General features: G+C 39.8%; 1 protein-coding gene across 3 annotated transcripts in view; it reads left to right on the forward strand.

The window, feature by feature from the left end:
- Positions 1-16,879: 16,879 nt before the first annotated feature.
- Positions 16,880-17,304, forward strand: part of PALS1 (protein associated with LIN7 1, MAGUK p55 family member) — a 142,864-nt gene continuing 142,439 nt past the window's right edge. For 2 of the 3 annotated variants that reach the window (XR_011167262.1, XM_069082428.1), the window contains exon 1: positions 16,894-17,104. The gene's annotated coding sequence lies outside the window, so the exon portion shown is untranslated. Of the gene's footprint in view, positions 17,105-17,304 lie in introns of all 3 variants that reach the window. The other variant, XM_069082429.1, reaches the window with a different exon arrangement.

Below are 17,304 nucleotides of genomic sequence, written 5' to 3' on the forward strand. Positions count from 1 at the left end.
AGAGAACTGGAGATTTGAGACTGGAGGTCAGCAGAGAGTTTGGGACAGAATAGATAGATTTCAGAATCATCAGCATAGAGGATTGTAATTAAATCCATGGAAGTTGATGGGACCACCAAGTGAAGTAGTTTAGAGGAAAAAGAGAACAGTGGTCAGGAAAAAATCTAGCAGGACCCTATAGTGAGACAGTGTGTTTTGGAAGAGGATCCAGCAAAGGGGACAGAGAAAGAGTAAAATAGGACAGTAAAATAGGAAGTAAGAGAACCAGGAGAGCAGTGTTCTGAAAACTTAAGAGAGAAGAGATTATCAAGGAGAAAAAAGATGATCAACAGTACCAAGAGCTGTGGAGAGGTCAAGGAGAAGGAGAACTATGAAAAGATCATGGCATTTGACCACTAAGAATCGTTAGTAATTTTGGAGAGAGCAGTTTTAGTGGAATGATAAAGTCAGAAGTTGGATTGTAAAGGATTAAGAGCAAGAGGAGAGAAAGTATAGGCACTTATTGTAGACAGTCTTTTTGAAGAGTTTAACCATAAAAAGCAGAGATATTGGATGATAGTGGGGATGGACTTTTTAAGGATTGGAGAGACATGGACATATTTGTAGGGAATAGGGAAGGAGCCAGTAGAGAGGGAGAGACTGAAAATAAGTGATGGAATGGAGATGACAGAGGGGGCAACCTGTTGGAGAAAATGGGATGAAATTGAAACACGAATAAGTAGAGGAGTTAGCCTTAGTAAAGTGTGAGACAGAGGTGAAGGAGGAGATAGTGGCAGAAATTTTCTGAGTGATATGAGATGAGGAAGAAGGGAGATGAAGTTCATGGCACATGGTCTCAATTTTTTCTGTAATATATGAGTAAAGGCTCTCAATCGAGATGGAAAGTTTGGGGAGGGTTAGAAAGGTTTGGAAGAGCTTGTATGGAGACTGAGATAGAATTGATGATGGAGGTATAGTAGGATTGGTTAGCAGCAGTTTAGGTGGTATAACATAAATTTGTAGTGGACACAGTCATAAAAGTTCCATGAATTTATCTATCTTCTACTAACAGTACCTGTGTGGGAGCAAAGGTAGAAAATGGTAGGGAATGATCCAAAGCTGAGGCTTGGCAGGGAATAATCAACAATATCAAAGGATAAGGATCAAGGGAGGAGGACAGTCTAGAGTTGAATTAGTTCACCAAGAGGTTAAGATGGAGAGAAGAGTACAGAGAGGCTACTACAGGGGAAGAGAAGAGGAAATTACCTGAGGTGACAAAGCATTGGGGGTCACCAGTGTGGACAAAGAGTAGGATTTTTGTTAGGGAGAGGTGAAAAGCCAATAGGTTGTGGTTAGATAAGGGGATTTTGGAATTCTTGAACATAGAGGTAGTACATTTTTGGGTGATCAAGGGTATGACCATCTGTGTCTGGCTGAGGTGGGGTAGAGGAATAACTCATGGGAAATGAGTAGGTTGATTAGGGTATTTAAGTAAGAGTCAATATGTAAATGGAAGTCCCCTAAAAAGACGACCGACTCCTTAATCTGTATTTTTAGCTTTCATGTCTTTCTTGAGCTTCAGGCCCACATCATTAATTGCTTGTTGGATATGTCCATATGTGAATCCTAAAGGCATCACAAGCTCAACATGTCCAAAAGTGAAATCATTGTTTCTCTGGAAAAAAAACACTCTTCAAACATGGGTACAACCATCCTTCTAGGTACTCAGATTCACAACTCTATAATCATATTCACCTCTTTACTTCCCTTGCCCACACCTCAAATACAAAATTAACAACCACAATGCTGCATGGGATGAAATGAGTCATAAAATGAAGGATGGTAGAAGAATGGATCAGAAAGCAGAATCCAACATTATAGGTTTTTTTTTTTTTTGCAAGAAACACAGTTGAAACATTAAGATTCACAGAAGTAAAATGAGGTATTAGAAAATTTATCTCTTAATCTAGTTCAAAAAGTCAGGAAAATAAGCATGACCTCAGAACAACAATCAAATTTTAGACAGGATCAAAAAGATATAAGCAGAGACATTATAATATGCTTAAGAATTCCATAAATAAAGACTGAATGACATAGCCTCTAAATACCATATAGAATAGCTAAGTGAATTGCAGGGAGAAATAGACAACTAAATTTTTTTTGCTTTTTTTTTTGGAGAGGGGTAATTGTAGAGTAGGGCAATTGGGGTTAAGTGACTTGCATAAGCTTACACGGCTAGTTTCATGTTAAGTGTCTCGGGTCAAATTTAAACTCAGGTCCTCCTGACTCCAGGACCAGTGCTCTATTCACTGTGCCACCTACCTGCCCCAAGACAACTAAATTATAATAGTTAGGAACCTCAATGAGTTCTTTTTAATCTTAAACAAATCTAAGAAAAAAGATAAACAAGAAAGAAGTGAAGGAATTGAATGGAATTTTACAAAGTAAGAAATGATAGATCACTGGCAATTGTTGAATGGGCAGTGAAAGGCATTTGTGTATAAAAATAAACATATATGTATATGTAGGTAATCAATCAATCAACATTTGTTTAATAAATATCTACTACCTTTTACTCACTGTTGTAAGGCCTGGGGATGCAAAAAGAGAGGCAAAAGAGTCTTTGCCCTCAAGAAACTCATAGTCTAATGAAGGGAACACACACACACACACACACACACACACACACATTTCTATTGTATATACATTTATATTTTTCAGCTTTAATGGTACCTTCACAAAAACTGACTATATGTTAAGTCAGTAAAACCTCATAAACAAACATATAAACAGAAAGATTCAACACATTCTTTACTGACCACAATGCAATGAACATTACAAGCAATAAAGGCAATTTGAAAATAGAATTCAAAGTTAAGTGAAAGGATTCCAAATTAAACAGTATAATCCTAGAGAATATAAAGATCAACGTACAAATCAATAGGATGATAGATTATATATTATCACAGAAAATCATGAGATGATTACTTTTGGGATACAGCTAAACCAGTCAGTAGGGGAAAATTTTTATCTCTAAACACTTTCATCAACAAAAGAGAGAAAGAACTGATCAATGAACTGATAATTCAACTAAAAAACCTCCAACTAAATACAAACAGAAATTCATAAGATAAAAGAGGAAGTAAAGCAAAACAAAACAAAAACCCAATTCCACTGAATTGGTAAATGAAACTAGGAGCTATTTTCAAAAAATCAATGGAATAAGAAGGGAGGGGCATATTTTTTCATTTCTGGGGTCAAATAGTTATTGTACCTGTGTTTTCTGGGTTTTGCTTACTTCACTCTTATCTTTTCTTATTAGTTTTTTTTTCCATCCTTTTCTGATATCTTGATATTCTTTGTTTCTCACAGTGAAGCAATTTATATACCACAATTTATTTAGCCATTTCCTAATCAAGGGGAATTTAATTTCCAGCCTCCTCATTTTATAAATGGAGCTGAAGTTCAGCATAGTCAAATTATTTACTTAAGATTACCAAGGTCCAAATCCAGCATTCTTTCTACTAGACTCTGCTTCCTTAAGGAAATCAATGGTCACAAAAGGTTGCATGTGGAAGGCAAGTATTAAGAGGGAGGTGTTACTCACAGCCCAGGCACTGTTGCACCTATGCCATTTCAGTGTGTTGGGTAGAGCCTCTAGTGACAATTTATGAGACCAATGGACAATTGTGTTACAACACAGGATGAGAAGACATAAATGGATTGCAACCTGAGAAAAGAAGTAACACAATGATGAGATTGTAGATTTATCAAAGTATTAAAGAATCAAAGATTTACTATTTCAAGTTCAAATTATATTCTCTTGGTTAAATATAATACTAAAAGTTCAAGTTCAAATTATATTCTCCTATTCCTTTTTTTTTTTTTTTTAGCATTGAGAGAAACCAAGATCAACATAGTGAAGTAGGAAAAGTGTTCTGCACTTGGAGTCAGGAGAGATCTAAATTTTAATCCTTACTCTGATACAAGCTCTGTAACTATAGGCAATTCATATAATATTTCTGAGTTTCAGTTTCCTCATTTGAAAAATAAAGATAACAATATATGTAAGGTGCTCAAGTCACAGGGTTGTTGTAAGAATCAAATGATTTGCAAAATGATCTTCAAATTTTAAAGCACTCATACAAATGATAGAGGTTATTACCAGTTGTGGAATTTTGGTTTAAGTTTTATGGAGTGTTTTTTAGACACTATCTTCCTCTATCCCCCTTAGGAACTTAAAAATTTAGCAGGGGAGACATCATATATCATATAAAATAAATATAATATAAAGAAGACTATGATAAATGCACAAGAAAGGCATAAGGTATTATACAAATTTGGGGTAGCTAGGTGGCTAAGTGAATATAGGGAGCCAGGCCTAGAGTCAGAAGACCTGAGATGAAATCCTACCGACTACGCCATAATGTAATGTAATGTAATGCCATGGAAAGGCAACTTCCCAAGGTTCAGAATACCAGCATAGGTGCTCTCCATTTTATTCAGTGACCAACCAAGAACAGAGAAGATCAAAACATGACATCATTCCAAATACAGCATTTACTAAATGTGATTAAATAATCTCCAAGGACTACCCCACCCCAGGACCTTCCAATCATTCAATCAATTACAAAGTTCCTGATCTAAATACTTCTCCACCCCTAGGCTATACCTTCATTTAGTCCACCACAAAGCCCCTCTTCTCAAATGGAGATTAGTTTCCAAACATAAGTAAAGTACATTCATTTGCTCAACCATAGAACACAAAAAGGTCAAAAGTTCCCCACCCCTGGATCACAATTGAATCTACCCCAGAGTCACATCAAGTTTAAGCACAGCACCTAATACCCAAATGGAGGTCTTTTCTTCATCTTGACACGAGGCAAGTTCTCAGCAATCTTAGTTCCTGGGGAGACAAGGCTTAGCAAGGCCACAAGATACATTGCCAGTCCCTCCATTAATTCATCCTCTGTCTGTAGAACAGTCCTAGAACCCCTGAAAACATTAGCAAAACCCTCTCCTAGGATTTCTGTAAACATACAACAAGAAAATCCTTCTTCAGGGCTTCTGAGCCAACAGAAAGGTTCCCAGACCCCTGCAACAACAGCACTGTCCTTCACCAGTGGACAGTGTTCACTCTGTCTGCAGGACAGTCTCCAGACCCCTGCAACAACAGCACTGTCTTTCACCAGTGGACAGTATCCACTCTCTGTCTGCAGGACAGTCTCAGGGCTTCTTAACCAAAAGCCGGGTTCCAGGACTTCTTCAACAACAGGACTGTCTTTCACCAGTGGACAAATCTGGCAAAAGAACATCAAAACAGACAGACAAAGTACCAGCAAAACAGCCATGTCTCCTCAGTCCTTGGCAGCTCAGGGAGCAGGTCTCAAAAGTCCAGGGCAATTCAAAGCGGCCACCAGCAATTCTCTTAGTCTCTCTCTCTGCCTCCATGTGGGTGCTGCTTCCAAAAAGGTCTTCTGCCTCTCTCTTGTGTCTCCAAATCTACATCACCAGCTCCTTCCAGTTCAGGACTTTCTTTTCACATCAACAAGTCCATCCCACAGGTGGGATTAACAAGCTCTGAGTTCTAACACAATCAATTTGAAAACCAAGCCCAATACAGGGGAATCTCCTCACAGACACTTATGAACTGTGTGACCCTGGGCAAATCACTTAACCCTATTTGCCTCAGTTGGCTCATCTTTAAAAATGAGCTGGAGAAGGGCATGACAAACCATTCCAGTATCGTTGCCAAGAAAACCCCAAACTGAGCTACAAAGAGTTGGACATGACTGAACAACACAATTATATATAAGTTTAGAAGGAAAGATTTTATAGTAGTAGAGGTAGTTGTGAATTAATTTTTTGAAATTGATGTCAGGATGAACATGTTCTCTATCACCTTTTTCTTTTTAAAAAATCATCACAGCGGAGCCAAGATGGTGGCATCATCTGGTCCCTGGCCCCTGGGGCAAGAAGTGGCAGAGGTGTAGTGGCCCTGCAGCCTCCACTGCATGGCTGCTTCAGAGCTCCTGGCCTGCAGATTGTAGGGGGCCAAGCAACCATTCAGAGGGTATTCACTCTTGCTTTAACCTGCTTGGATCTGAATCTGTCTTAGGTGGAGATCCTGGGGTATCTGACCAGTGTGCCAGAGCTTGTGGGGGCTTGAGAGAGGCACCCAACTAATAGCTCTGGCAGCTGCAAAAACCCCAGTAATTTGGGACAAAGCTCTCCTCTCTGGAAGCAGAGTACTACTGTGGCAGAAAGCTCAAAAGTCAAATAATTGAATGGCAACCTGAGGAAGCAAAGGAAGCAAAGCAAGCACAGCAGTCAAACCTTAGATTCCTTTTATGGGGATAAAAAGGATCAAAGCATAGAATGGGAGGAAGACAATGAAGTCAGAACTCCTGCACCAAAAGCTTCCAAGAAAAATATGAACTAGTTACAGGCTATAGAGGAGCTCAAGAAGGATTCTGAAAATCAAATAAGAGAAGTGGAGGAAGAATTGGTAAGAGAAATGAGAATGATGCAACAAAATCATGAAAATTGAGTCAACAACCTGATTGAAGAAAAACAACACCTTAAAAAACAAGACTAACTCAAATTGCAAAAGAGGCCCAAAAAGCCAATGAGGAGAAGAATGCCTTAAAAAGTCAAATTTGCCAGATGGAAAAAGAATTTCAAAAGCTCACTGAAGAGAATCATTTCTTCAGAATTAGATTGGAGCAAATGGAAGCTAATGACTTTATGAGAAATCAAGATACTATTAAACAGATCCAAAAAAATGAAAAAATAGAAGGCAATGTGAAATATCTCATTGGAAAAACCACTCACCTGGAAAATCGATCCAGGAGAGATAATTTAAAAATTATTGGACTACCTGAAAGCCATGATCAAAAAAAGAACTTAGTAATCATCCTTCAAGAAATTCTCAGGGAAAATTGCCCTGATGTTTTAGAACCAGAGGGCAAAATAGAAATTGCAAGAATTCACTGATCACCTCTTGAAAAAGATCTCAAAAAGAAAACTCCTAGAAATATTATAGCCAGGTTCCAGAATTCCCAGATCAAGGAGAAAATATTACAAGCAGCCAGGAAGAAACAATTTGAATACTGTGGAAACACAATCAGGATAACACAGAACCTGGCAGCTTCTACATTGAGGGATCAAAGGGCTTGGAATATGATATTCCAGAGGTCAAAGGAGCTGGGATTAAAACCAAGAATCACCTACCCAGCAAAACTGAGTATCATGTTTCAAGGGAAAATATGGTCATTCAATGAAACAGAGGACTTTCAAGCATTCTTGATGAAAAAAGCAGAATTGAATAGAAAATTTGTCATTCAGATACAAGAAGCAAGAAAAGCATGAGAATGTAAACAGGGAAAAGAAATAAGGAACTTATCAAGGTGTAATAAGAATGTAAATTTTAAAGATCTTCCCTGCCCCTAGGCTAATGTGCACCTGAAGCCTGGGGTGGGAGGCTTGTTTTTCAGTAGATACTTCTTGATTGGCCAGTGAGTCAATAAGGTTGTTACATTCTCTGAGCCAGGAGAAGGCTATATAAGCCCTGATGTGTAGCTTTGTTTTGGGACTCACTTTGAGAAGTGTTCTGAATTCTGGGAAGCCGTTGTTGAGAGTCCCCTGGCTTTGAAAAACCCAGATGTGGAAACCCAGATGTTGACTGGGTATGGATGTAATGGTTGGACAGTTTGGAAAGCTGTCTACTTGATCTGTTAATGTCTTGATAATTCTGTCTGTATATTTTGAAGTTTGGGGTGCTGACCTTTTTCCCCTGAACAAGGTAAACGATATATGTCTGACTGATTAAAGTAAGCTTGTTAACCCATTTTGAGTTGCTTTCCTTTAACAAAGCAGATCCAAGAACCTGTGGTAGCTGCAAACCCTGAGGACGCTTGGGGTGCTTGCTGCTACACAAGGCTAAACTATTTACATTTCTACATAGAAAAACTATATTTATAACTTATGAAACTTTTCTCAGTATGAGAATACTTGAAGGGAATAAAAATGTATATATAAATATATATGTCTATATAGGAGGGTATATGGGTGTATGAATACATATGTGAGGGTGTGTATATATGTGTGCAGGTATACATAGACAGAAGGCACAGGACCAATTGAATAGGAAGGGATGATACTTAAAAGATGAAATTGAGAGGTGAGAGAGGAATATAATGAGAGGAGATGGGGAGAGACAGAATGAAGTAAATTATCTCATATAGAAGAGGCAAGGGAAAATAGCTACAATGGAGGGGAAGAACAGGAAGGCAAAATGGAATGGGACCACCTTACTCTCATTGAATTTGGCTTAGGGAGGGAATGACATACACACTAAATAGGGTATCCCACTCTACAGGAGAGTAGGGGAGAAGGGAATGGGAAGGGGGATGATGGAGGGGAGGGCAGTTTGGGGGGGGGAAGTTAGAAGCACACACCTTTGAAAAGGGACAGGATCAAAGTAGAGACTAGAATAAGTGGGGGGTGGGATAGGATGAAGGGAAATACAGTCAGTCTTTCACAATATATCCACTATGGAAATGTTTTGAGTAACTACACATGCACAACCTATGTTGAATTGCTTATCCTCCCAGTAAGGGTGGGTGATGAGGGAGGAAGGGAAAGAATCTAGAATTTAAAGTTTTAAAATCAAATGTTTAAAATATATATATAGGAGCTGCATATAAATACATATGTTGTAGTGCCTGGTTTTTCTATCCCCCAACTTCAGCCCTCCCTCAGGGAAGTGAGCAGACTGCCAGGTCAGTTCCACCCTCCCCCAAGGGATGTGGGCCCTTCCCTATTCAGCCCACCTTCACAGATGTGGGTGGGCTTCCAGGTTAGGGAGACTTGGTGTACCAGAGGGAATTTCAAGGTGTGTACTGACCAATCACTGTTTTTCGTCTGCAGTTTTCTGCTTATGTAATACCTAACCACTGTTTGTGTGGCCTTCCTTTAAAAGCTGAGGCTTTACCTGAGATCTCTGCTGTACAACCTGGGATGGTGGGGTGGTACCTCGTCAGCCCTGCCATGTGGCTTGATTAGCCAACATGGTGTATAATAAAGGCTCCAATTATAAATTGTTACTTGGGTCTTGCGTTTTCTGGGCACAGTAATGTGAGTTTGTGTGGATATATATATATATATATATATATGTGTGTGTGTGTGTGTGTGTGTGTGTGTGTGTACAAGTATATGTAGACAGAGGGCACAGACCAATTTAATAGGAAGGGATGATATTTAAAAAATAAAATTAAGAAGTGAGAGAGGAATATAATGAGAGGAGATGGGGAGAGACAGAATAGGGTAAATTATCTCATATAAAAGAGGCAAGAGAAAACAGGAGGAGAAGAACAGGAAGGCAAAAGGGAATGGGATCAACCTTACTCTCATTGAATTTGGCTTAACGGGGGAATAACATACACACTAAATTGGGTATCTTATCCTACAGGAAGGTAGAGGGTAATGAGATAAGAGGGGGGATGATAAAAGGGAGGGCAGATTGGGGGGCTGGGTAGTTAGAAGCAAACACTTTTGAAAAGGGACAGGGTCAAAATAGAAAATAGAACAAGTGGGGGGTGGGATAGGATGAAGGGAAATATAGTCAGTCTTTCACAATATATGGAAATGTTTTGTGTAACTCACATGTACAACCTATATTCAATTGCTTATCTTCCCAATAAGGATGGGTGATGAGGGAAGAAGGGAAAGAATCTGGAATTTAAAATTTTTAAATCCAATGTTTAAAAAAATTATTGTTATTATTACTTTTTACATGCACTGGGAAATAAGCTATATAGGCACTGGGGTATGGAGATCCATCTTGCCCTGCTGGAAAGTTGGAGGGGGAATGGGGCAGGATATAGGAGACAGCAGATTGGGGGAGGGGGTATTCAGTGGGATTGCTGTGTTGGGGTGGTGGGTAGGGGAAAGATGGGGAGAAAATTTGTAACTCAAAATCTTGTGGAAATGAATGTTGTAAATTAAAAATAAACATAAAATTTTAAAAAATAAAAAAAATCATCGCTAGGTTTTTAGTATTATATTTAACCACAAGAATGTGACATTCTGGGACAATTCCTGGCCCTGGTTGTAGCTAACCAGCCACTCAGACTAAAAGCCTTCAGGCTTCTTTGTCTCTGGGAAACATTTCAAACAAAAGCTGGGAAACAGAACAACAAAAAGCAAAAGACTCCCCTATACTTTGGATGATGGGAAGCTAGAGAACCATTTCACAAGAGGACTTAAGATTCATGAATGCCTTTTGCCTGCTGTTGTTAAAGCTGAGAATGAATGCCAGAAACCAATGTAACTACAAAGTGTGTAAAAATGAACTAATTGGAAACTTAGGAGGAAAAAAATGGGGGTACTTTTCAGATCATTCTGAAAATAGAAAAAATAGTTTTTAAGAAAACATTTTTAGACTTCCCGGTCCCTAATAATACCTAACATTTATGTAGTGCCTACTATGAGCCAGGTGCTTTAAAAATATCATCTTATTTGATCTTCCCAACAATCCTGGCAAGTAGGTGCTACTGTTGTCCCCTTTTGTACAGATAAAGAAAATGAGGTTAAATGACTTGTCCAGGGTCACATAGACAGTAAATTTGTATGAGGTAAGATTTAAAGTGAGGTCTTCCTGACTCCAGTCCCAAAGATCTATCTGCTGCACCTTATAGGTCTTAATTTCCATTGAAATTATTATTTCTACAATTCTCTCCAACTTGCTACACTTATATAAAATAAGACCAGAAACCAAAAGGTTCTAAAGAAATATCAGCATGTAAATGAATCTTTGCTAATTCTCATACACAGCATTACATCTCTCATCTCCAGGTTTGGAATGCATTGTTCTCATTTACAGGGTTTAGAATCTCTAGCTTCCTTCAAAGGTCTGCTCAAACACAAAGTCCAGCATGAAGTCTTTCCTTATCCCCTCCAGTTGCTAGTGCCAGATGTTCAATTTGCATGTATTTGACCTATAGTTACATAATTTATATATTTTATGCATGCACATTTTTATTTTTATACCCAGGCCCTCCAGTCAGAAGATCAGGCCTAAATTCTGATTTACTGGTTACGTGACCCTAAGCAAGGCACTTAATCTCTCACTGCCACAAACAATTCTGTAAAACAGTGGTCAATCTGGCTGGTCTATAAAAGTTCTTCAATGGAGCTCCCCACAATGGTGATATTAGAAGGCTATCAAAAATAAAATAAAGAACTTGCTTAATCTATATATACTTACATGTATACATAATTTCCCACAGAAAATATAAGCTACTTTTTCTATTTCATTTTTGTCTTTATATATTTTATATAATAAAATATACATTTTATATATATTATATATATATTTCATTTTTGTCTTTATATATACCCAGTGCCTACCCTAGCACTGGCCACATAGTAGGCACTTTATAAATGTTTATTGGTGGATATAAATGGATATAAATATAAATTTTGTGTTTTATCATAAATGAGAGACACAAATAACAATTCTGGCACTTGAGGCAAATGCTACTATAATGTACCCAAGAAAAACATCATGCCCTCAAATCAACTTTTAACATAAATTCGGTTGAGATAGGAAGGGACATTCAGGAAAGGAGTAACCTAATTCAGATACTCCCTAAGTGAATGGAAAACACAGAACAATACCCTGATGGAGCTGAAGACTCTCCCAGATACCTCATGGGTACTGCTGGGGAGGCTGAAAGTTAGGTAGGGGTGGGATAGTAGAAAGTTCACCAGAAGTACTGCTGTTTAGGAGAATGAAGTAAGCTATATATTAGTTTCTTATTCTTCCTAAGTGTGCTAAGATCAATTGTTTCTATCTTCTAAAGAATTACAAGTTCTATCCATGACCTCTAATTTTTGGTACCCTATGGCAAAACTAAAGTTATCCCAACCTACTTATGACCTTGCTACTGATATCAATAGGTAAAGTATGACTGTTAACATGTTTGAGGGCTGAGAATCAATTTTCTCTGAGACATTTTATCAGAATTTTTGATTTATAGAGACCACTAGTAGAGAACATTCAGATTAGCTGAATACATTTACCAATGCCAAAAAATGTTGTCTTCTGTCATTGGTTTTTACATTTACTCTTAACCTTTAACCTCCCTTGCCTTTCTCTACTAATTAAAACTTTTAAAAAAAATCATACTTCTTCACCTCAGGCAGTTTTCTATGACAAAAACCAATCCCTCAAACTTGTTGTGGCATTTTCACAAAAGCTTTTTACAAGTTTTAATTAACTATGTCCACTGGTTACCCATTGTCCATGCATCTGTTTACTCCTTCAAAAGAATTGTACTGAAATTGACTCATAGAATACTAGTGCTGTAATGAGAATGTAAATTTTAAAGATCTTCCCTGCCCCTAGGCTAAAGTGCACCTGGAGCCTGGGGTGGGAGGCTTGTTTCTCAGTAGATACTTTTTGATTGGCCAGTGGGTCCAAAAGGTTGTTACATTCTCTGAGCCAGGAGAAGGCTATATACTGTGTATCCCCGATAATAAGACACTGTTTTATTATTTTTTTTGGACAGAAAAACACCAGAGGGCTTATTTTCAGGGGAGGGCTTATTTTAATGAACATTGACAGCAATTTTAATAAACAGGTAAATGTGAACAAAAAAAAGTACCTTTATTCAATAAGCAAATCACTGGGGAAGAACAGGATGATGCGCTCACTGCTGCAGCTCTGATTGGATGCAGCTCGAAGCGCAGCGTGCGTTTCACCCGGGGGGGGGGGCACGGTGCATACAGAGGGTACCGTAATGTAGTGTGTAGCGCAGGGGATCACCTTCACTACAGTAGCAATCTCAATAGGGCTTATTTTTGGGATAGGTCTTATTATCGGGGAAACACGGTAAGCCCTGATGTGAGGCTTTGTTTTGGGGCTCACTTTGAGAAGTGTTCTGTGATTTGATATGGATTCTGGGAAGCCGTTGTCCTGAGCCCCCCGGCTTTGAAAAAACCCAGATGTTGACTGGGCATGGATGTAATGGTTGGACAGTTTGAAATCTGTCTACTATATCTGTTTCTGTCTTGATAATTTTGTCTGTGTACTTTGAAGTTCGGGGTGCCGACCTTTTCCCCAGAACAAGGTAAACGATATATGTCTGACTGATTAAAGTAAGCTTGTTAACCCATTTTGAGTTGCTTTCCTTTATCAAAGCAGATCCAAGAACCTGTATGGGCAGCAAACCCTGAGGACGCTTGGGGTGCTTGCTGCTACAAGTGCTAAGTCCATTTAGTCCAAAGGCCTCATTTTACAGGCCAGAGTTTAAGTAAGAATTCCTAGTTTCCTTCAAAGTTCAACTCAAATTTCATTGTCCATCCCCTCAGGTTCTAGTGGCTTTGCTCCCAAAATTACCTTTTAATGGTAAATATTTTATGGTTGAGAAAGATTGTGGATTTCCTTTTTCCTATGAAGTCTATTTAGCATTCCACTGGACTACATAACAACAGCCACTGGTGGCAGCCTCTGTGTATGGAGCCAAGAACAGAAGGGATACAAAGAGGAAAGGTAGATTTGAGGAGCCCAACAAAAGCTATAACATACACATGAGGAACTCCATAAGTACACCACAAAGGGACTTCAAGGAATTGTTAGCCCCTCTGACACATGTACTGTAAACTTGTATCCACTTTCCTGTGGACTCGGCATGTACTGGTGGGCAAGTGTGTTACAGACTGATGGAAACTGGGGTTGGGGAGGGTGTTTTGTACCAAATGCATCAACTACGTCACCATGGTACCTACCTGTTCCTAACAGCTAATTAAGTCTGGCTAGTTAACTGATATTAACTGACGATCATGGGAGGAAGAACATGAGTCCAGTCCTGAGAGCTAAATATAAATATGATGACCTTAATTTACATAACACAAATTTTGGAGTAGACAGGCTGCCCAATCGCAACTAATTCAAACCAGGCCCTTGATCACACTATGAAAAAGTGAAAGTAAGGAAAAAAGCTAAGGAATCTTAGCTAGGTTTATAAAAATTTGTAATGGCAAGCAAAGAAGTAGTTAACACCTTGTTTCAGCTATTGAATTAACACAGAACTAAACACCTTGTTTCAGTTCATGATTGTATCATGTATTCAGAACTTGTGAACCCCACAACTTGTGAACCCTAGAACTTGTGAACTCCTACAATAGGAAGGGGAGGAGCTAATGACCATATATAAGGAGAGGCCCAGGCTAGAGAGAGCAGAACTGAGAGGGGAGCCCTTGTGGTGAAGAAGACAACTTGTAGTATCCTGGTACTCTATGTTTGTCTGTTCTGTCTGTGTTGATGTTTGTTTGTGATACTTTTTTTTTTTTGTATTTTTTGGAGGGGGGAGGGCAGGGCAATTGGGGTTAAGTGTTTGTGATACTTTCTACAGAAGCCCTGGAACCTGACTGCAAGCCCTGAAAGAGGATTTTCTGGTTGTCTGTTTATAGAAGTCCTGGAGGAGGGTTATGGAGGTCCTAGGACTTTACTGATGATTTGTGCTGGCCTCTTGGATCTTGTTTGTGGGTCTGTGTTGATTTTTATACTGATGATTTGTGTTGAGTTCTCAGACCTTGTTGGTGGGTCTGAGTTGATTTCTATACTGATTATTTGTATTGAGTTCTCAGACCTTGTTGGTGGGTCTAAGTTGATTTCACAGGCAGATAGTGAATTGATGATGGTGCTGGCAATGTGAATGAATATTATTGTGGCTCTGTCAAGCTTTGTGTTCCCAGAAACAGGAACTGCGAAAGACTTGAGGTGGACTGGACACTGTGAGCTTCAATATGGAACGGGAAATGGATGAAGAACTGGACAAGGAGCTAAAAACAAATTTAACTTCTTTCAGTGGTACTTTATAACTTGTCACATTTTAGGGTTGGGATCTTTATGGGATGGGGGGAAGAGAAGGCATCCCACATCTACATGAGGAGAAAAGCCTTATAATAAGGCTTTAACACCACTTTACCAGAATTTACACTGGAAAACTGTCTCAGTTAACCAAACAACCAAAGCAGATATTCATTTTTTTTACTTTGGTTATAAAACTGCTATGTACAATATCTACAATATGTACAGCCATATTGTTTGGATTTTTGTCTTGTTAACCATACCTCTGCTTTGTTGTATCGTTTCATATAGTTTAGAAAGTGCCCTTCCAAGGACCCTGTTCACTGCTGCACTTTTCAATGAATTAAACTGTGTCTAATAGAAAAAAAAAGATATTCTTTATAAAAACCAATTTTTTTATATATATAAAAAACGTATTTTTTATAAAATACCAAAAGATATTTAAAGAAAGGATCATGGCAAATAAAAGGCTTGACATATCTTGGTGTAGTCTTAAGGTGTTAGGCTGCACTAAGACTTGGGACACCGTGTGTATGTGTGTGTGTGTGTGTGTGTGTGTGTGTGTATAATATAGAGGAGAAATATATACGTATAGTATAGATGATAGACATTATACCAACTATATATCATATATGGTAACTAAATTAGTAACTATAGTTATACATATAAATATATGCATATAATGTACATGATATGATATACAATATATACATAACTTTATCTATGTCTATTTATAGTTATTAATGGCCTCTAAGTCTATTATTAATGCACAGACTTTTTTCCTTAGTTGATCTGCAGACTTTGTTGGATGACCTGCAATATATAACAAAGAAGGATGGTTTCAGTTTCAGAGAGAACAAATAAATGGAGAATCCTGCCTGGGGGCAAGTCACTTTTCTCAGTCTCAGTCTCCTCATTTGTAAAATTAAGATAAGAGCACCTACCTCTCGAGGTCAAATAAAATGACATGAAAAGAATTTTGCAAAATCTTAAAATACCATACAAAATGTTGGCTATTATTATTTCTGGGCCAGATTGATTCCCTCTTCCACTAAAATCTAGGAACATTTGATTTGGTGTGGAGTCAGTTTGCTGGTTAGCAATCAATAAGCATTTTAAACATTAGCCTATTGAATTCTGCCTCAGAAACTTAATAGCTGTAAGTCATAACCTCTGTTTCTTGTTTCTTCATCTGTCAAATTGGGATAATAATAGCGCCAGTGTTGCTATGAGGATTAGATATTTAATAAGGATCTATGTAAGTTAGTCTTACTTATTAAAACAAAATAGTAAATAAGTAATACTAATAAATAAAAAGAATAAATAAAAGTGTGAAAGTTAATTTCAGTAGCTTGTCACCCACCTAAAGGGAAGTCCCTGAAACGTGGGTGGCCCTGGAGCTGTCTTTGGGAATTCCCGAGAGCTCGCTTACACTTGGAGCAGGAGCCTCATCATTCAGGGGTTCCCTAGGCTGGGGCCCTAAACCAGGTGCTCAGGGAGGGGGGTGGGGTCGCTCGTTTAAAGTGAATCAAGTGAAGAGAATAGTGGCTGGTCTCCAGCAGCCATTACGTACTTACTCTCTATGATTCCCACGCATTTTCCCCAAAGGGGCGTGACAGGGTGGAAGGTGGTAGTCACGCCTCCACTGAGCCATTCCATTCCCTCACCTCCTCCCACCACACTCCGCTGTTTCCGGGTAGAACGCAGGAGAGCACGCGCTATCTGCTTCGCCCCCCCTTCCTTCCCCCCCCCCCCAAAGAACGGACCAATAGTGAGCATTCCTTCCTGTGGTCCACAGGAGTCATACTAAGCGCGAAGATTCCTCCACCTCCCAACCCAACTCCCATCCCCACCCCAAGCGGCATAGCCACTACGCAGCCGAAGCCCTGGGAAGTGGCGCGAGCTTCCAGGGAAAGGCAAGAAGATTGAGGAATGTGCCCTCGCGCTCCGCCAGGGCTTCGGTGGCGCGCATGCGTGCGCGCGCCCCGCAGGACGTCGGAGGCGGGCGTGGAAGGGGGGGTGGTCTCGCGCGGTTTTAGGGTGGAGTTCCTGGAGGCTGCGACGGCGAGCGACGGGAGGAGTAGGCTGGCGTTCTTCGGTCTGCGCCGGCGGAGGAGGTGGAGACGCCATGGAGGGAGTCGGTAATTTCTAGATCTGGATCCGGTATCTTAAGGGCAGCCCGAGCCCTCGGAGTTGTGGAGTCGGCGTCCCTCCGGAGGAGGCGGGAGGTCGGCGGCTGCGGCGGAGGTTAGAGGCGGAGTCGGGGTGTTAGGAGAGCTCCCTCAACAGGTTACCCGAGGGCGGGAGAGCGAAGCGCGACTGGAGGAGGTTGGGGGCGGGGTGAGGATCCGGGGAGGCAGGACCCCTTCCCCCTAGCCAGGACCCCGCCCCCACCCAGGCCCTGCGGCTGTCCCGGCTGGACCTCACCGCGGGAGGGTGTGCAGAGG

This window comes from Petaurus breviceps, unplaced genomic scaffold (assembly GCF_028583685.1).
Source record: "Petaurus breviceps papuanus isolate PSGF00001 unplaced genomic scaffold, PetGlider_PUasm1.0 166, whole genome shotgun sequence".
Classification (NCBI taxonomy): Eukaryota; Metazoa; Chordata; class Mammalia; order Diprotodontia; family Petauridae; genus Petaurus; species Petaurus breviceps.